This window comes from Hyla sarda, chromosome 1, assembly GCF_029499605.1.
Source record: "Hyla sarda isolate aHylSar1 chromosome 1, aHylSar1.hap1, whole genome shotgun sequence".
NCBI lineage: Eukaryota > Metazoa > Chordata > Amphibia > Anura > Hylidae > Hyla > Hyla sarda.
In genome coordinates, this window is record NC_079189.1 from 511,234,865 (window position 1) to 511,255,946 (window position 21,082).

The 21,082-nt window shown below is 42.4% G+C and overlaps 1 long non-coding RNA gene across 1 annotated transcript in view; it reads right to left on the reverse strand.

Moving 5' to 3' along the window:
* Window positions 1–614: 614 nt before the first annotated feature.
* Window positions 615–21,082, reverse strand: part of LOC130290283 (uncharacterized) — a 35,706-nt gene continuing 15,238 nt past the window's right edge. Inside the window, exons 2-3 of the long non-coding RNA XR_008847555.1 lie at window positions 4,463–4,575; window positions 615–1,165 (exon numbers count right to left, since the gene is read on the reverse strand). This is a non-coding gene — a long non-coding RNA (uncharacterized LOC130290283). The remainder of the gene's footprint in view (window positions 1,166–4,462; window positions 4,576–21,082) is intronic.

The following is a 21,082-nucleotide window of genomic DNA, read 5'->3' on the forward strand; positions in this document are numbered from 1 at the left end:
GAAAGCAACATAGACTTACAACCCAATTTTCTAAGTAAATGAGGGCCATTGTGTGATCTCCTGGCAGGAGAAAGTGGGTGTTCTCATGCAGGTGTGACATCACTGAAGCTTGCGAGAGCTGTGCCTTTCCATGCCCCAAATGCACTTCCTGTGTTTGGTCTCCTGCCAGGCCGAGAGGAGACCAAACTGTTTGACTTGCGTAGGGAACAGAAAGGAGACACCTAGTGGCCAATTTTTCAATCACATTAAAAACATATAAAAGGTTGAGAATTTTAACAGCAAGTAAATAGCAAAGTGTCTTATAATTACATAAGGAACAATATATTAAAAGTTTAGTTTGGTGACAGGTATTCTATAAGATCGACTATATTTTCCAAAAGCTATTGCGTGTGGTTATATTATACTTTGAAGCAGTATAAATTACATAGCACACGGGGCATGTCACACATCATTGCTTTGTAATAAAGCCCAATATAGTAATGTATGTTGCTGTGGTATGTTTTGGGCCTTTATTGATATTTAAGTTCTATCATCAGTAGCATTTTTTTTTGTGTGTGTGTGTCATACAAGCATGGTCATCTTAGTCATTGTATGCCCACAACAGAAGCACACCACACCATTGCTATGGGGCTCACGGAGAGATGCTCTGCACTGAAATCTTGCTGGAATTGTAGAATTTTCCGATTGCCATGAAAACACCACAAGGGGGAGCTCACTGCAAAAAAATGTATTCAGCTTCCATTTATTTCACTAGTAGCTGTATAAACGTATATACACTGATTTACCTTTAGTGGTCGAGCAGCAAGTATTTTGTCATGTACTAGAATTTAGAGATGTATATAGAAAATGTAGCAATACATTTTGGCCAGTTGTCTTGCAAATGTACAATAAAAGAAAACTAACATGATCAGACAGAATGCCATATTTATAAAGCACTTGGCCCATTTTCTGCAAATAAAGTGGAAAGCAGTGAGGGAGGCTTACAGAAGTACCAAGGGCAACTTTTTGTTATCAAATTTCTCTCTTTGTTAAATATGTTGGAAAAAAAAATCAAGTCCTGTCAAAGCCTTCAGTGGTATTTTATCTGTTGATGGATATGTTTCATCCTGCACAGGAGAGTGATGCTGGTACACTGCAGGCATTGTGCATCAGTAGTAACAAAGATCTATAAAAAAAAAAATATATATATATATTAACACTGGTGCCACCATAGGCTAGAGGTAAAGTGTATTAGGACAATTTCCAATACACTGATAGAAACCCCTCCACTTTGTTGCTTTTGAGTAGGGTTACATGTAGTGCATACTCTGCATATTTCATGCTGCAGGAAATCTGCGGGGCAGTGGAAAATATGCAGCGTATTTTGCTAAGAGCAGACACACAGGGCTTCCCTGCCATAGCTCTGTGTGTGCAGTAAAAAAGGTTTTAAATATGTCACATAGACATGTAAAAAGTTCTGATTGGTCAGTGTCTCAGTGCTGAAAAAAAAAAAAAAGAAAACAACTTATACCAAAGAGTCATTCATTCTCTGCTCATACGCAGGTGGCTCTGGTTTCTGGTGTAATTGGTTAATAAATGTGCCTCACAGCAGATAATACATAATTTTGGATTAAAATGCACCATAAAGGCACAGATTAATTGATGTGCGTCCATGTTTTTGTTAAATGTGCGTCCATGTTTTTTATTGTATAAAAGAAAGGGCATTAATGCAATGATACCCTAATTCAGTATTTTCCAAACAGTGTGTTTCCAGCTGTTGCAAAGCTACAACTCTCAGCATGGCAAGCTGGGAGTTGCAGTTTTTCAACAGCTGGAGACACACTGGAAAACACTGCCTTATTTCTATACAAGTCTAAATCCTAGCTTATGAGAAAACACTAGCTTCCTGCAGTCACCTTCAATACAGCCACAATGCAATTCATTTGCAGTGAGCTCTCTCTAGTGGTTGCGATAACTCCGCTCAAGATGAGTTTCAATGCTCTTTAAAGGAAATCTGTCACCAGTGTCACCTGCACTAACTTATCGATACCGACAGGTAGTGCAGGTGACACTGATGACAGCAGTACTTACCTTGTCCCGATCCGTGACAAAGATCTCCAGCTCCGGGTTAGAGCATGGGCGGAGCTTAGTGACGACACCGCTGCTCTTCCCTAGCAGCAGGACTCAGCCGGGAGCAGCAGCGGTGGCGTCACTAACCTCTTCCCATGCCCCAAGCCGGGTGCCCGGAGCTAGAGCTAACGGACAAGATTACTGGAGATCCCCATCACGGAACGGGACAAGGTAAGTACCATTGTCATCAGTGTCACCTGAACTATCTGTTTGTACCAACAGGTTAGTGCAGGGGACAGATGTCCTTTAAGACGCCCTATAGTTGTGGTATGGTCTATGAAGGGTGACTGATGTGAGCAGACGTGTATGTGGTGATTAGGGAACATGTACCATTTTAAATGTAATTTTCTTAAAACTAACATAGGAAAGCTATGGCACACAAAATAAATGGTAATGATAATGCCCAAAAATGTACCATAGCAACGGACCTCACTACATTAGGCTTTATTACAAGGAAATGGAGTGTGACGTTCCCCATCTTATAGGTCATTTATACTGTGCGCTTCAAAGAATGCAGGGAAAATGCAATAGCCTTTACAAAACATTGTCAACCTTAAATCACAGGCCAATTCCCACAAATGGAATATTCCGTTCTCAACACAATATTAACCCTTTATGGACCCGGGCTTTTTCCGTTTTCTCATTTTCAATTTTTCCTCCTTAACATTAAAAAATCATAACTCTTTAAAATTTTCACCTAAAATTCTATATGATGGCTTATTTTTTGCATCACTAATTCTACTTTGTAATGACATTAGTCATTTTACCCAAAAATCTATGGTGAAACAGGAAAAAAAATCAATGTGCGACAAAATTGATGAAAAAAACACTATTTTATAAGTTTTGGGGGGCTTCAGTTTTTACGCAGTACATTTTTAGGCAAAAATGACACCTTATATTTATTCTGTAGGTCTATACGGTTAAAATGATACCCTACTTGTATAGGTTTGATTTTGTATCACTTCAGAAAAAAAAATCATGAATACATGCAGGAAAATTTATACGTTTAAAATTGTCATCTTCTGAGCCCTATAACTTTTTTATTTTTTTGTGTTCAGGGTGCTATTAGGGCAAATTTTTTGCGACGTGATCTGAAGTTTTTAGTGGTACCATTTTTGTTCTGATCAGACTTTTTGATCACTTTTTATTAACTTTTTTGTGGTATAAAAAGTGATCAAAAATGCGCTATTTTGGACTTTTGAATTTTTTTGCGCGTACGCCATTGAACGTGCGGTTTAAAAAGCAGTATATTTTTATAATTTGGATATTTCCGCACGCGGCGATCCCACATATGTTTATTTTTATTTACACAGTTTTTTTTATTCTTGGAAATGCCGGGTGATTCAAGCTTTTCTTAGGGGAAGGGATAATTGAAAGGGTTAATGATTTTTTTTACACTTTTCTTATGCAATATTATAGCTCCTATAGGGGGCTATAACATTGCATTTACTGATCTTTAACACTGATTGATGCATCCTCATAGGAATGGATCAATCAGTGTTTTCGGCGATTGATTGCTCATGCCTGGATCTCAGGCTTGAAGCATTCATTCGGCGATCGGACTGCAGGAAGGAAGGTAAGAGACCTTCCTCCTGTGCTACAGCTGTTCGGGTCACCGTGTAACCCCGCGTTATATCGCAGGATCGGGACTCAGGGCGTAAGTTTACGCCCTGGGTCCTTAACAGGTTAAAGGCAATAACTACAGTCATGTAATAGGAATTATTGTGATAATATAAGTGGACTCTATAAAAAGTTAAAGGGTGCCCAGAATCTGGCTACCTAGAGAGATTATATATGATAATAAAAGATATTATTTTTTAATTTTCCCCAATAATGAGGGTGCGACCAGCCTTTAATATAGACTCCAAGCAATGTAATAACCCAAAAGAGAAAGGCGCTATTCACACAAATATATGTATAAAAAGTATCAATCTTTATTGTTGCATAATGCAAAACACACAATAAAATTCAATTTGTTAAAAAGACGGGGAGGAATTATACACAAAAATTTATATAAAGCCATGTGGAACATGTATCAAAGGAATGGGGATAGACCATTCTATAAATAAATAGCAGCAATATATGCAAAAAGTTGATGATAATTTATAACAGAAATAAATGATGAGGTGCTAGTGCAAGTCAAGTATATTGCTACAGGTTGAGCCACATTAGAGGTAGAATAGTGTTACATGGATGCCAACCACACAAAGTCCCAGGATGCCGCCACCCCAACACATGTTTTAGTCCTAAGACCTTCGTCCGAGGGTGTCGGCATCCCAGATGAGTGCAGGTTTATATATCATACATGGGCCAATCACATTATCCATACAATGATTAAAAGATAGTGTCTCACCTGCTCTGACTGTGCCGTGCGAGCATCCACCCGGTTCAGCACCCCGGACTTCCGGGTACGCGCCATCGGAGCTGGGAGCAGGATGCAGGATGGAGGATGGAGGCGCGCGGCATCTAGTGGGAAGTAAATATATTACATCAAATGGCATTTCATGATGGATACAATGATGAAGCAACACAGAAACCCCCCCCCCAAAAAAAATCATAAAAAATTATGAACGATAATAAGTATAATAATTTATATAAATAATTCATATTTCAATAAATAGAAATAAATATATATATAAATAAATCATATTATATACACACATATTAATTTATATAAATAATTCAAAGTGCCAAATCAAAGTGCAAAGCGCCATTCCCTTGATACATGTTCCACATGGCTTTATATACATTTTTGTGTATAATAGTCCCAGGCTGCCGACCTTTTGTTGTGTATTCTTCCCTGTCTTTTTAACAAATTGAATTTTATTGTGTGTTTTGAATTATGCAACAATAAAGATTGATCCTTTTTGTACATATATTTGTGTGAATAGCTCCTTTCTCTTTTGGGTTATTACATTGCTTGGAGTCTATGTTATAGGCTTTTCGCACCCACATTATTGGGAAAATTGAATAATAATATCTTTCGTTATCATATATAATCTCTACAGGTAGCCAGATTCTGGGCACCCTTTAACTTTTTATAGAGTCCACTTATATTATCACAATAATTCCTCTTTTCCCCTTAGGTGTGCAATATTCTGCAAGTTTTTTGGGCTATATATTAATTTTCTGTATTTAATTACAGGCATAAGCATGTCTGCTATGGATGTATTTGGTCAGGACCAATCATGGCTATTACAAGTCAACCAGTTATTCAGAGAAGAATCACAATCTGGGACGGTTGATGGTCGGAGAAACACTGTTCCTTTGGAAAATTCTCTAAGCAATCTCTTGCATAAACGACTCAAGGTATTCTGGAATAAGGCATTTTTAGAAGATTATCTACGCCGGGATCTTATCCCCCGAGGTCTGCAAGTGCAGGTATTTCCATCATTTCCTATTGAGAATGAGGAATTTATTCTATGGTCGGAGGAAGTGTTTAACACTGCATCCAACAAGTTTATGGAACTGCTAATTGGTTTGAATAAAAATTCTTTGGACAAAATCGAATCTGATATTGAAAAAGCCCAAACTCAGTTGCAAAATGAGCTATCATCAGAAGAGATGGACACATTCAACACATGTATACATAAACAATTTGAGAACTGGGAAAAGGACATAGCAGACTGTAAAAGCATGTACAACTTAAACGAGTGTACAGATGGCCACGCCCATACGGGGATAACACCAGACGTGTCATGGAATCCAGATCATCTTCTATCTCATCCATCTCCTCTGCAAGTGAAAATACTGATGGCCCAAGACGTCTGAATTACCAAAATCGGTAAAATTCTCAGACAGCAGCGAAACGGAAACAGGAACCACAAGCTTCAGCTACATCGGGAGAAGATAACCTGAAGGTAATTCATTTATCTCACCATACTCTTTCTGCTACTGATCTAAGTGTATTAGAAAAAGGATTAATGTTTTCTCCTTGCGCTGTCTTTGATAAATTCACAGCGATAAAAGGCCTACACCTCTTTGCAAGATCTTTAATCTTCAAAAAATGGTTTCACCGAGAGGCATTTACAACACCAGAGGAGTGAGCAGCTCTTCGGATCCTGGAAGATCTTCTTCAGGAACAGGAACTTTCACAAGACTAACAGGTACCTATGTGCACTAAGAAGCGTTCTGAAAAATTTCCCTCCTTATCACTTTGCCCTCCGGTGGAACTATTTGTCAAGCTTGTTACAAAAAAATTTGAATTGTTCCCCGAAGTGAGTGGGCATGACAACTTAACCAAAAACAGCAGATGTCACTTAAACACCTTTTGTAGCCTGAATGACATAGTGTATAAACCTGCAGATAAAAGGCGGAAACATTGTAATATGGCCTAAAAAAAAAAAGTATGAAGCTGAAGGTTACCGCCAACTTCGAGATCAGAAATGCTACAAGAAATTAACGTTTAATTATTTGGCCAAATTTCAATCTGAATTGTATTCCATCTTAGATACTGCTGCACATGAAAAAATCCTATCAAAAGATCTATCTGAAGCTCTGAGAGTCCCACACCCAGCAGTCGCCACCCTGTACCTTCTACCGAAAGTGCACAAGAATCAAGTCCGACCACCAGGTAGGCCAATTATATCTGGTAATGGTAATCTAACTGAGAATGTGGCGAAATTTATAGACCATAAATTAAAACCATTAGTTGAATCTCTACCCTCCTATGTTGGGGATACGACAGATTTATTACAACACATGGAAGGCATACATTTGGAACCGAATACATTACTAGTAACTTGCGATATCGAATCGTTATACACGAGCATAAGACATGCAGATGGACTGGCTGCGACAAAATTCTTTTTGACCACAAGCAACCACAAACCCAAAATGTTTAGTTTGTGGTGTCCCGGTACCGCATCCTATACGGTACCAGTGTATAGGTCCCTATAGCCAGAGTCCCTAGGACGTCGGGGTCCTTCTCATCTAGTCCGCCCCTTGTCACCTCTCATCTAGGTATTAGTAATTTAACAGTTTATTCAGGATTTATACAAATCTAATTGTACAAATGTATATAATTGGTTAATTACCTGTACGGAGCGTAGCAGGACCTGCGGGTCACGTGATCAGGTAAACTCTATGGTTTTTGCTTAAGGACCTTTGGAGGTCCCTATGGCGTATTGCACCCATCGTTCCTTGTACCGGTGAGTGACAGTTATTCGGACCAATCAAAACGGCCCCGCCCCTGCCCATATAAGGGCGCGGCGGCCATTGCTCGCACGCTTGTTCCTGTGCAGCCAAGCAAGCAACATCTCTTTCCTCGTGAGCTGTTGTGAGAGAAGGATCTGCGCTGCTGTCATCAGTGAGTTAGGCCCGAGCCTTGCGGCGACGGCTGATTACAAAACCGTGAGTGTATCAATCCCTAAGCACTCTGCAAGATCACCGGACCTTATCTATCCCCTAAATCCGGATGGAGTTCGCAATTAACCCTAAATTCAGAGACTTATATCCAAAGTCAAGGTCCGCAACAACTGTTAGTCACTGAAGTGTATAGAAACTGTTTGCATGAGACTGTTCAGTCATTATTCGCATGTACCTATCATTACTGGGAAGGGCGGCGATAGGCCGGAGAATTACCTCAGCATACTAACCCTCAGCCTGGCGTCACGAACAATAGGGTTAACCTTAACCCCTGATATACTAAAGTAAAACCCTGACTACACTACCACTACCCCAGAGGCCTACCACAAAGCCTTTTTGGCGTCGCACGAACAGGATTCGGGTGTGTGCCTACTACAGTTGCCACTAGAGACAGTGTACTCCCCCCCAGAAAACAAACTTTATTCATGTACTGTGACTTATACTCCGGAGTAAGGGGTTGTGCACACGGTGCTGTGTGGAGGAAGTGCGCATGTAAAGTAAGGGGGAGGCGAACAGCCACAAGCTGTGAAAGGAAGAACTGAAGTTTGCGCGGGACCGCCCTGCGCACGTGATCCAGAGACCACGCCCACTGAAGCCCTCTGTGCCGCAGCGGCCATTTTGTTGGAGTCTAGTGCCAGAAAACAACAAAGAGAGAGTTCATCACGGGAAAAGGCGCAGAGTGCGACAACGGGTTGGAAGCTGTAAGGAGTCGGAACAGTACAGGACTCTGAGACACCAGATTGCCGAATTGAAGTCATATATAAAGTCACTTCAGCTGCCGATCAATGCACTCAAATTTCAATTAAAAGCTATTGAGTTTCAAGTCACCGCTCTCAAATTTGAAATCTACGCTCTCAAGTTCCAGATTAGAGAACAACTGCGTATCTCCTCGGGACATAGAAATTCAAGATCTATTTAAAGGGCCAGCATACCAAATACAGAGATGTCAGAACCTGCAGCGCCACAGTCCCCATCTGAACAGCAGGGGGGGCGATGCTCCAGTGACCCCACCAATGGGGTCTCCACCCCAAGTCAGGAGGGTGTTGCTGCCTTCACCAGCACGTTCTACCTCACAAAGACGTGCTCCGCCTGTGATCCCAGCAAGTCCACCTCCAGTCTCTCCCTATGTGTTGGGAGCCCCTGTTGCTGCACCTGTCTTCTTGGGGAATCCTGTGCTTCCCACCTACAATGGTGACCCTTTTACATTGAGAGACTTTAAAGAAAAGTTGTACAGCCTCTTTGGATTTTATGCATTACCCCCTCACCAACAGATACAGCTGCTTCTGGGACAGCTCCAGGGACCCGCCTTGGAGGAACTTCGCACCTGGCCGGCGGCTGATAAAGCTACAGTGGGACAGATTTTTGAAGGACTTTCTCAAGTGTTTGAATCTCACTCTCCGTCGGAAGTATGCCTGAGACTATATGAATGGCGTCAGAAGACAGGTGATACTCTCCGAGCATATGCAGTAGCTTTACCGAGCGCATTAGAAGTGGTACAGGAGTTGGACGGCATCACGCCCGATCAGGGAAATCGAGTACTGATGGACCGTTTTATATAAGGGGCACTGAACAAATGGGACAAGGCCCAACTAAGGATGCTGGCTGTGCAAAATCCTGACAGGGCTTTCCCAGCTTTTAAGAGACTAGCGGTTAAAGTGAGTCAGGACCTCAGACAGGGAAGGCTAGTGTTTCGGTTACAGAATCTCCGGGGCCCTCGCCCCAGCCACCTGTCCCTTCTCAGTCTGCCTGCCAACAACTTCTTTTAGCCCTTGGACAGCTGACCTACAAGACATCAAACAGGACATTGAGCAGTTAGCCAAGGCCTTTAACCCCTTAAGGACCGGAGGTTTTTCCGTTTTTGCATTTTCGTTTTTTGCTCCTTGCCTTTAAAAAATCATAACTCTTTCAAATTTACACCTAAAAATCCATATGATGGCTTATTTTTTGCGCCACCAATTCTACTTTGTAATGACGTCAGTCATTTTGCCCAAAAATCTATGGTGAAGCGGGAAAAAAAATCATTGTGCGACAAAATTGAAAAAAAAAACGCTGTTTTGTAACTTTTGGGGGCTTCCGTTTCTACGTAGTACATTTTTCGGTAAAAATGACACCTGATATGTATTCTGTAGGTCCATACGATTAAAATGATACCCTACTTATATAGGTTTGATTTTGTCGGACTTCTGGAAAAAATCATAACTACATGCAGGAAAATTAATACGTTTAAAATTGTCATCTTCTGACCCCTATAACTTTTTTATTTTTCCGTGTATGGGGCGGTATGAGGGCTCATTTTTTGCGCCGTGATCTGAAGTTTTTAACGGTACCATTTTTGCATTGATAGGACTTATTGATCACTTTGTATTCATTTTTAAATGATATAAAAAGTGACCAAAAATGCACTATTTTGGACTTTGGAATTTTTTTGCGCGCACGCCATTAACCGAGCGGTTTAATTAATGATATATTTTTATAATTCGGACATTTCCGCACGCGGTGATACCACATATGTTTATTTAAATTTTTATTTACACTGTGTTTTTTTTTTTATTGGAAAAGGGGGGTGATTCAAACTTTTAATAGGGGAGGAGTTAAATGATCTTTATTCACTTTTTTTTTTCACTTTTTTTGTGCAGTGTTATAGGTCCCATAGGGACCTATAACACTGCACACACTGATCTTCTATGTTGATCACTGGTTTCTCATAAGAAACCAGTGATCAACGATTCTGCCGGATGACTGCTCATGCCTGGATCTCAGGCACTGAGCAGTCATTCGGCGATCGGACAGCGAGGAGGCAGGAAGGGGCCCTCCCGCTGTCCTGTCAGCTGTTCGGGATGCCGCGATTAGCCGCGGCTATCCCGAACAGCTCGACTGAGCTAGCCGGGAACTTTCACTTTCACTTTTAGCCGCGCGGCTCAGCTTTGAGCGCGCGGCTAAAGGGTTAATAGCGCGCGGCGCCGCGATCGGCGCTGCGCGCTATTAGAGGCGGGTCCCGGCTTCACTATGACGCCGGGCCCGCCATGATATGACGCGGGGTTACTGTGTAACCCCGCGTTATATCAGAAGAGCAGGACCAAGGACGTACCGGTACGTCCTTGGTCCTTAAGGGGTTAAAGAAATGGCTGTATGGCCAAATCCTTCTAGATCTGCAACACCACCACTTAAGAAAGCTGACCCCCGCCCTGCTGATCCACCTAATACCCCTCTTGTGAGACCACCTGGGAGTCAGAGACCTGTCTGTAGTTATTGTAACAAGAATCGACACTGGAAGAGCCAATGTTGGGCTTTAAACGGGCGTCCCCTGGGGTCGCGGCTGAAGGTCCAGAATCAACCAGCGACAAGAAGGGACTGTCTATGTATGTAGCTTCTTGTCCTTATGTACACGTGATAGTTGAAGGTATCCGGTTACAAGCCCTGATAGATACGGGGTCTCAGGTGTCCACTATTCCACAGGGGGTTTTCTATAAGTATTGGGGCCCAGATAGGTTGTGTGAACCTCAGGAATCAGAGTTTAGAGTAATTGCAGGGAACGGGAAACCAGTACCCAGGCATGGCTACTGGGAGCCCAAGGTGCAGGTGGGAAAGCATGTGTTAGGAAGGCAGGGTGTGATTGTCACCTATGTTAGGGATGAAGGGGCAGCTGATTTCATCTTAGGCATGAATATTATGAGGCACTGTTTTGATGATATTGTCTGTGCACTGCATGCATCTCTCCCTCACTTGTCACCCCCAGGCCGGCAAGCTGCCCAACACCACCTCAAAATCCTCCAAGCAGAACAGAAGTTCGTGAGTCATCAAGGAGAAATCTGTCGAGTAAGGATTCAAGATATACGAGCCGTTAGTCTACAGCCGCAGACAGTTATTTGGTGTAGTGCCCGAACCGGGGTGAAAAATCAAGATTATCAAGCGCTCTTGAAACCCCTTCTACTAGAATATTGCCCCTTGGTGGGAGCCGCTAGAAGCCTGGTAACAGTACGTAATGGGAAGGTTCCGGTGAGACTTATTAACCTCTCTCAAGTTGCCCTCCCACTACCCAAGTATACCCCGGTGGCTACCCTTCACCATTTAGATGTCAGAGATGTGGTCTCGAAGTCACAAGTGGCTCAACGAGGACCTGACCAGAATCCTGCGGAACCTTGGTGGAGCCAACTACAAATAGGAAGTGAAGATACCCCCAAGGAACACGTGGAAGGAGTCATCCAGGTAGCTAAGAGATACCAAGAAGCTTTCAGCAAGTTCCCCACAGACTTTGGCAGGACCACCATGATCAAACATAGGATTCTCACTGGGGACAGTCCACCCATTAAGGAGAGACATCGCCCTGTGGCTCCTGGGATGTATCAGACCATAAAGAAAATGCTCGTGGAGATTAGTGTTGCTCGCGAATATTCGCAATTCGAATATTATTCACGAATATCGCATATTCGCGAATTCGCGAATTTCGCGAATATAGCGCTATATATTCGTAATTACGAATTTTCTTTTTTTTTTTTTTTTTTTTTTCTTCACAGTGATCATCCCTCTCTGCTTCCAGCTTGTGTGGTGTAAAGAAGGCTCTAATACTACTGTGTGAGACTGACGTGCGAAAATTCGCATATGCGAAAATAAAACGAAAATATAACGAATATGCGAATATTCGCGAATATATGACGAATATTCGTCCATATATTCGCGAATATTCGCGAATTCGAATATGGCCTATGCCGCTCAACACTAGTGGAGATGAAAGAGGCTGATGTTATCCAGGAAAGCCAGAGTCCTTGGGCTGCACCTTTGGTCCTGGTGAAGAAAAGAGATGGGACTATCCACTTCTGCGTGGACTACCGGAAATTGAACGGCATAACTCATAAGGATGCCTATCCTCTCCCCCGTATTGAAGAATCCTTGACTGCATTGGGGTCTGCCGCCTACTTTTCCACACTGGATCTGACGAGCGGTTACTGGCAGGTGCCAATGGCGGAAGAGGATAGAGAGAAGACCGCATTTATGACCCCCATGGGTCTCTTAGAGTTCAAAAGTATGCCCTTTGGACTGTGCAATGCACCGGCTACTTTCCAACGCTTAATGCAGCGATTCTTGGGGCATCTTAACTTCCAGAGTGTTCTGTTGTATTTAGATAAAGTCGTTGTCTATTCCCGAACATATCAAGAACACCTGGATCACCTGAAAGAAGTTTTCCAAGTCCTTATCCAACATGGACTCAAGTTTAAACCTTCCAAATGTCACTTGCTAAAGCCACAAGTACACTATCTGGGACATGTCATCAGTGCTCAAGGAGTCCAGCCTGATCCAGACAAAGTGAGTGCTGTGAAAGAGTGGCCTACACCCAGGACGGTACGAGACGTCCGAAGTTTCCTGGGATTTGCTGGTTATTACCGACGCTTCATCCCCCATTTTGCTCAAATTGCTGGACCCTTAACCGAGTTACTGCCCGGGACAATTATAATGAGAGGCTCCCCATACAGTGGGCTGAAGAACAAGAAGATGCCTTTCGAGCCCTGAAGTACCTCCTCACGGAACCCCCCCATTTTGGCATAGCCGGACTACAGCCTACCATTCTGTTTATACACAGACGCTAGCTTCGAAGGTCTGGGGGCAGTCTTATCTCAGGTGCAAGATGGCAAAGAGAGGGTGATTGCCTATGCCAGCCGACATCTCCGAGGTGCTGAGAAGAATGAAGCCAACTATAGCTCCTTCAAACTGGAGCTCCTGGCCCTGGTCTGGGCCATTACTGAGAAGTTTAAGGACTATTTGGCTGCCACTTCACGGTCTACACTGATAACAACCCCTTGGCCCATTTGAACACTGCTAAGTTGGGAGCTCTTGAACAGCGCTGGGCCTCTCGGTTGGCCAACTATGATTTCAACATTAAGTACCGCAGTGGAAAAACCAATATTAATGCGGATGTACTTTCTCGCATGGCCCCGGGAGAAGCACCTTCTGCTGAAGATGTGTGGGAAGATGTGAAAATGCCTCCCTTCTACCGAAGGTTAGTGATCCAGAGTGCTCTAACTGACCAGGCGGGTGACAGACCTGAATCTCCCAAAGTCCCTGAAGATTTGTTTACATGGAAGACACTTCAGGATGAAAGCCGGGTTATCGGGGACCTCTTAGACTATTGCCTCCACAAGAAAGTGCCCACTCGGGTGCACAAGACACAAGGGGACTTTGAATTGAAGTGGCTATGGTGGCAGAGGAATCGCCTATTCCTACACAAGGGGTTGGTATACCGAAATTCCGTGGACCCAGTTTCCGGAGACCGCATACACCAGATTGTGGTTCCCAGAAGGAATGCCGCCATGGTCCTGAATGCCATGCAGCCATGGTCATGATCAATCCGGCCACTTCGGGGTCCATAAGACACAGGCCACCGTCAGAAGGAGATTTCACTGGATTGGGATGCGGGGAGACATCGAGAAATGGTGTGCTGAGTGCCCCGTGTTCAATGTGATTAAGAATCCCCAAAAGGACGCAAGAGCCCCTTGACATCCCATCTGTACGGAGAGGCCGAACCAGATTGTTGCCTTGGATCATGTGAAGCTGGCCCCCACTCGATCTGGCTATTGTCATGCTCTAACCACGGTGGATCATTATTCCAAGTGGGTGGTCGTGGTCCCCGTCAAGGATCTTACCGCCAAGACTGCTGCTCAGCTCTTCTATCGTCATTGGATCCAACCTTTGGGGTGTCCCAAATCGGGCCTCACGGATCGGGGAACCGCCTTTGAAGCCCAGTTGTTCCAAGAACTTTGCCCGTTGCATGACTGCAAAAAGCTCCGGACGACGGCCTACCATCCCCAAGGGAATGGGCTCTGCGAGAGGATCAATCAAGTGTTCATCCAAATGCTCAGAGCTGCCTCTGTCTCAAAGCACGAAGAGTAGCCCCAGCTGTTGCCTAAACTCCTAGAAATTTACAACAACACTGTCCACTGCTCTACGGGGTACAGTGATCCCTCAACTTACAATGGCCTCAACATACAATAGCTTCAACATACAATGGTCTTTTCTGGACCATCGTAACTTGAAACCAGACTCAACATACAATGTACAGACAGTCAGGATCTGTGAAACGGGCATTCACTGGTAAATCACCTGTATTTCTGAAGTGCATGCACTGACTGGTGATCTGGTAGCGCCCCCCGCAGTACAGGGAGGAACTACTCTGTACTACTCCTTACCTGTGCCAGGGTTAGCTGCTCCTTTTGGACACCAATAATAAATCCAAAGAAAGGGCAAAATAATACCAATATATTTTAGGTCAAGTGTGTTAGCAACTAATAAGAGATCCCATATACACACTTGAACATCAATTCTATACGCCAGTAATAAACTTTATTGAAAACATCATTAGGTAAAAACAATTAAAAAAAGGGACAGTATAGCCAGACAAAAAAGGAGTTGGTAAGGTAGGGAACATATCATAAATTAGCATAAATGTATAAGTGCAAAACATGACATAGTTATTCCTATTTAAACAATAGGGCCACCAGTACAACTAAATATAAGTTACACATAGCAGTCATGTAGAAAGTGCACAGAAAACAATAGCTAAATAAGGAGGTCACTGAATAGATGGCCTCCAGCGAGTGGTCAGGAGGAAGGGGAAAAGCAAATGATAGTGTGCAAATAGGAGCTCAAAAGAGCTGCGGGATACCAATCAATGCCCGATCATCTTGAGCACAAAAAGCAGCATTGCCATAAAGCTTCCCCACTCACAGAGCACAAGCTAGGAGACATAGACAGTGTACCTACCCACACAACACCAGCACCCCAACGTCGTTTCGCCGTTTGGCTTCCTCAGGGAGTATGACCAAATCTAGTTTGTGGGGGTATATATACATCATATCAGCCAATAGGGTTTTCACAAATAGATAATTCATATACAATTCACCTGGTTAGGTAACATGGTCCCGGTGTCTAGCGCCATCTTGGCGTGCATCGCGCATGCGCGGTGACGTGGTGCGTCCACCACCGCCATCCCGCTATGCCAGAGGCTATGCACGAGCTAAGGATACATCGAGAGGCAATTTACTTACTCAGTCCAAGAGGAAAAAGGGAAATGAGCAGGTAAGATTTATATCTGCTTACAATACCAGGTGGCGTCAAATACAAAGAGCCCTGTGTAAGCACTGGCCAATTATACAAATGGACCCGATATTGTCACAATATATATCGCATAAACCTTCAATTACGTATCGGAGATCCAAAAACCTTAAAGACATGTTGGTCCACAGTCATCACAAAGGACAAACAGTGCAGCGACTATTTGGGTCAAAAGGACCAAAATGGGGTTGTAAACCCTGCGGGGGGGGGGGGGGGGGGTGTAGCCTGTCCAAATGTGGAAACCACAAATGAATTTTGGAACTCAAGTACAGACAAGAGATATGTGATCACACACCCTATTACTTGTATTACCACAGGAGTATGTTGGACTTACCTGCAGGGAACTTCGTCGGAGAATACGTGAACATGTCTTAGGAATTGAAGCAGCCAAGGAGGAAACAGATCTACAGAAGCTAAAGACTGTACCTCGCCACTTTCGTCAATATCATGACTGTAACAGCACCCTCTTCAAGGTGAGAGGCATTGACAGAGTGGTACCTGGACCAAGGGGGGGGGGGGGGAACTGGAGAAAGATTTTGGCACAGAAGGAAACTATGTGGATCTATAAGTTGAGAACCACTACTCCCTATGGCCTTAATGAACACAATAGCTTTGCCTCGTACTTGTGACTTTCTGTGATAGTATCAATTTCTTTCTATTAATATTAACTATTGCTATCTGATCCCCTTTTTAGTTTTGAGGTTTTAATGATTTTAATTTCTACCTTCTTTTTCTTTATTACATATATATAAATTTTTTTCATACTCTGTAGGGTTTTGAAAATTGGTCCTGTATCCAATAAAGTTTGGAAGTTTGAAGAGAGTATTGATGATCACCAGCAGCAAAGCACTAGTCACTTTATACAGTAGGGCCACCAGCAACTGTGTATTATATGAACTTTGTTATATATAGCTTTTCTCTAATAAAATGATTGATATATTTTTTATGATAAATTGTCTTCTGAGGTGTGGATTAATAGTTGCATTGTCTGATACACACTTTGTAATTAATACACATAGTCACTAATTATTTAATTTTACATATTTTTCACCTTTTTCATATATTATTATTATTATTATTTTTTTTTATACATTGGTAGTATATTGTATGATTTCACACACATTAATTAGGAGTGTTTGCACTTGACTATAGACTTTCACACATTCTGTGGGTTACACTATGGTTTTCTTATATATATATATTTTATATTTTTTTCAATAATTATCAATTTCTATTCCATTGCACATAATTATGGGTTTTATATATATTATATACATATATTTTTTTACATGCTATTCACCTAGCATACACTAGAACTAATTGACTATCATTAATTATCACTATTTCACTCTATTTGTGAACTGATATACCCCCTTTCGCCCATCTTTATTTAGCTAGGGTCTGACCCAGCAATATAGCAATAATATGCTTATGATTTATATGGTGCTCAGCATTTTTTCTTTTTGCACGGTTTTTTCACTTTTATTTGTGCATGTTTCACTTACATTCACTTTCACTTTACTCGGCACTTTTTCACTACTTAATTTATAAGAAAAAGCAAAAATTTCTCTGTTCCCGGTATGGGGTTTGAACCCCCGCCAGGGTGTGTGTATCTATGCCTGGCCGTCACACTACCTCTGCTCCATGGATGGCCTTTCTATTTTTGTTTTGTGTTTTGTTTTTTGTTTTTTGTCTTTTTCTCTTTCAATGGCGCCTTCTCTCTTATCTACTACTATCTTATTGTCTTTGGGATGATATGTTATGATATTCGCTTGCGCATTTTCTAATGACAATATCCCGATCCTTGGTGTGCACCACGCATGCGCGGATTACTTCCTGGTTCTCGCGGGATGACGGTGGTGGACGCACCACGTCACCGCGCATGCGCGATGCACGCCAAGATGGCGCCAGACACCGGGACCATGTTACCTAACCAGGTGAATTGTATATGAATTATCTATTTGTGAAAACCCTATTGGCTGATATGATGTATATATACCCCCACAAACTAGATTTGGTCATACTCCCTGAGGAAGCCAAACGGCGAAACGACGTTGGGGTGCTGGTGTTGTGTGGGTAGGTACACTGTCTATGTCTCCTAGCTTGTGCTCTGTGAGTGGGGAAGCTTTATGGCAATGCTGCTTTTTGTGCTCAAGATGATCGGGCATTGATTGGTATCCCGCAGCTCTTTTGAGCTCCTATTTGCACACTATCATTTGCTTTTCCCCTTCCTCCTGACCACTCGCTGGAGGCCATCTATTCAGTGACCTCCTTATTTAGCTATTGTTTTCTGTGCACTTTCTACATGACTGCTATGTGTAACTTATATTTTGTTGTACTGGTGACCCTATTGTTTAAATAGGAATAACTATGTCATGTTTTGCACTTATACATTTATGCTAATTTATGATATGTTACCTACCTTACCAACTCCTTTTTTGTCTGGCTATACTGTCCCTTTTTTAATTGTTTTTACCTAATGATGTTTTCAATAAAGTTTATTACTGGCGTATAGAATTGATGTTCAAGTGTGTATATGGGATCTCCTTTTGGACACCAAGTAAGGGCGGCTCCATTTGGGACACTGTGTGTACTGTATAGGACCCTGAAGAAGCTCCTGTCCTCTACATAAACCATTGTTTCCCAACCAGGGTGCCTCCAGCTGTTGCAAAACTACAACTCCCAGCATGCCCGGACAGCCAACGGCTGTTCGGGCATGCTGGGAGTTGTAGTTTTGCAACAGATGGAGGCACCCTGATTGGGAAACACTGACATAGACAGTGATTTACAGCTTCCAGCAGATCTTTCTTACTTTTATATGTAAGGACTTGCTTTATCTATATTAGTTATCTACTTATTTTTCTTTAATCCTCACTTTTTTTTCCCTATTTTGGATGACATTTTGGGGCTTCAGAACCAATTACCAGGTTTCCATAGAGTTATGGTCTCAACATACAATGGTTTCAACATACAATGGTCGTCCTGGAACCAATTAATATTGTAACTTGAGGGACCACTGTATACACCTTTTTTCCTGATGATGGGCCGACACGGCCAATTGCCAAAGGATCGGACCTTCGGGCTGCAGGCACCTTTCAACAATTCCCCTCAGGTTTCCCAAGGTTGGGTGTCAGAGCATTAACGAAGAATTGAGGAAGCCAAAGACATTGTTGAGAAGAAAATGGGTGAAGTTCATGAGCGTTAGCAGAAAGATTATAATCGACATGCTTCGGCTCAGCCCTTAAAGCTTGGAGATAAAGTGTGGCTCTGAAAATTCCCTAGAACCCATAAATATGACTTATTGTGGGAAACGGAACCATACACCATTACTGCAGTCCCTTATCCCGAAACGGACGTGTACGAGATACAGAAAGATGGGTTCGAGCCACAGGTGGTCCACTGAAATAGGATAAAAGTGTGCCTGAAAGAAGATATGCTTGGCCCATCTCCTTCTACTCCTCCTGCTACTCCTACTCCACCTCCAACAAGGCCAGTGAGAGAGTATGTGCCGGGAGAAGGGATCCATCCCACTATGGACATTCCCTTGTTCCCATCTCAGCAGCCTACCATGTATTGGGGTATACCGTTTCCAGCTCCACCCAGACAGTTGCCAATAGCTGTTGCTCCCTGTCAACCACCATTGGTTGCTACACCAAACATCAGTACTGCTCCTGTGACTGCTCCAGGTCTTGATGCCCCTACTCCACCTGTCTTCAGAGAACCCCCCAGTCCAACCGAAGATATTGCTTCTGTTTCCAGCCCTCCAGCTGGTCCCTCGGGGACTGAAGTTCTTGAAGAATCCCCAAGTGAAGGAACTCCTGACGACTTGGAGGTGGTGTTGCGGCGGTCTCAAAAGGAATACACAGGGCAAACTACCCATAAGGTATCAGGACTCACATTTAGTGCCTGCACACATAGTACCTTTGATAACCCACTTCAATGCTCTGCCTATAACTTTTCAGTACTCTAGATTACTGACTTAAATGTACTATTTTAGTCTTCAGTACATACACAAAAAAATATATTTCTCACATTCAAGTAACACTTAGCCAGTAGGTGCTCTTGCGAATGTAGAATTAACCCCTTAAGGACCGCAGTTTTTTCCGTTTTTGCATTTTCGTTTTTTGCTCCTTACATCAGTCATTTTGCCCAAAAATCTACGGTGAAACGGAAAAAAAATCATTGTGCGGACAAAATTGAAAAAAAAAATGCAGTTTCTACGTAGTACATTTTTCGGTAAAAATGACACCTTATCTTTATTCTGTAGGTCCATACGATTAAAATGATACCCTAGTTATATAGGTTTGATTTTGTCGTACTTCTGGAAAAAATCATAACTACATGCAGGAAAATTTATACGTTTAAAATTGTCATCTTCTGACCCCTATAACTTTTTTATTTTTCTGTGTATGGGGCGCTATGAGGGCTCATTTTTTGTGCCGTGATCTGAAGTTTTTAACGGTACCATTTTTGCATTGATAGGACTTATTGATCATTTTTAAATGATATAAAAAGTGACCAAAAATGCACTATTTTGGACTTTGGAATTTTTTTGCGCGTACGCCATTGACCGAGCAGTTTAATTAACGATAAATTTTTATAATTCGGACATTTCCACACACGGTGATACCCTATATGTTTATTTTTATTTACACTGTGTTTTTTTTTTTTTTTATGGGAAAAGGGGGGTGATTCAAACTTTTAATAGGGAAGGGGTTAAATGATCTTTATTCACTTTTTTCTCACTTTTTTTTGCAGTGTTATAGCTCCCATAGGGACCTATAACACTGCACACACTGATCTTTATCATTGATCACTGGTTTCTCATAGGAAACCAGTGATCGATGATTCTGTCGCTTGACTGCTCATGCCTGGATCTCAGGCACTGAGCAGTCATTCGGCGATCGGACAGCGAGGAGGCAGGTAGGGACCCTCCAGCTGTCCTGCAAGCTAACCGGCAGTTTCGCTTCTAAAATGCTTCCTCAGGGGGTGTGGTAACACCCCCTGAGGAAGCATTTTAGAAGCGAATGATCGTTGGGGTTGGTAGGTATGGTCTGGCATTCTTGACAATCTGCTTGGGCATTGGGCTATGTTCTTTTCAATTTGACACACGTCTGTTACAGTCTTATACTGCGGTTTACTTGTATCCTTAACCCTTATTGCCATATATACATGTGATTATTCCTGCATACTATATCACATACAGACCTATACCTGCCTTTCTATAGTGATCCAGTGCCTCTTATTTTATGTATTCTGTACTTTTCTATGTATGTTTTAACTTTGTGAGTTTAATAAAGTATATAGATTTATAATGATTTTATGCATTTGTGTGCACTGATTGGTACTCTCCCTCTTATATGTCCACTTAAAATATAGGATAATTAATTTAACCCATAACTACCCCCATTTGTGAGAGTCGGGTTTTTGTTTAAAGTCCCATGCAAATCAATGGGAAATGTATGTTCCCACATAACTTCTCTACAGCTGGGCATATTTCAAT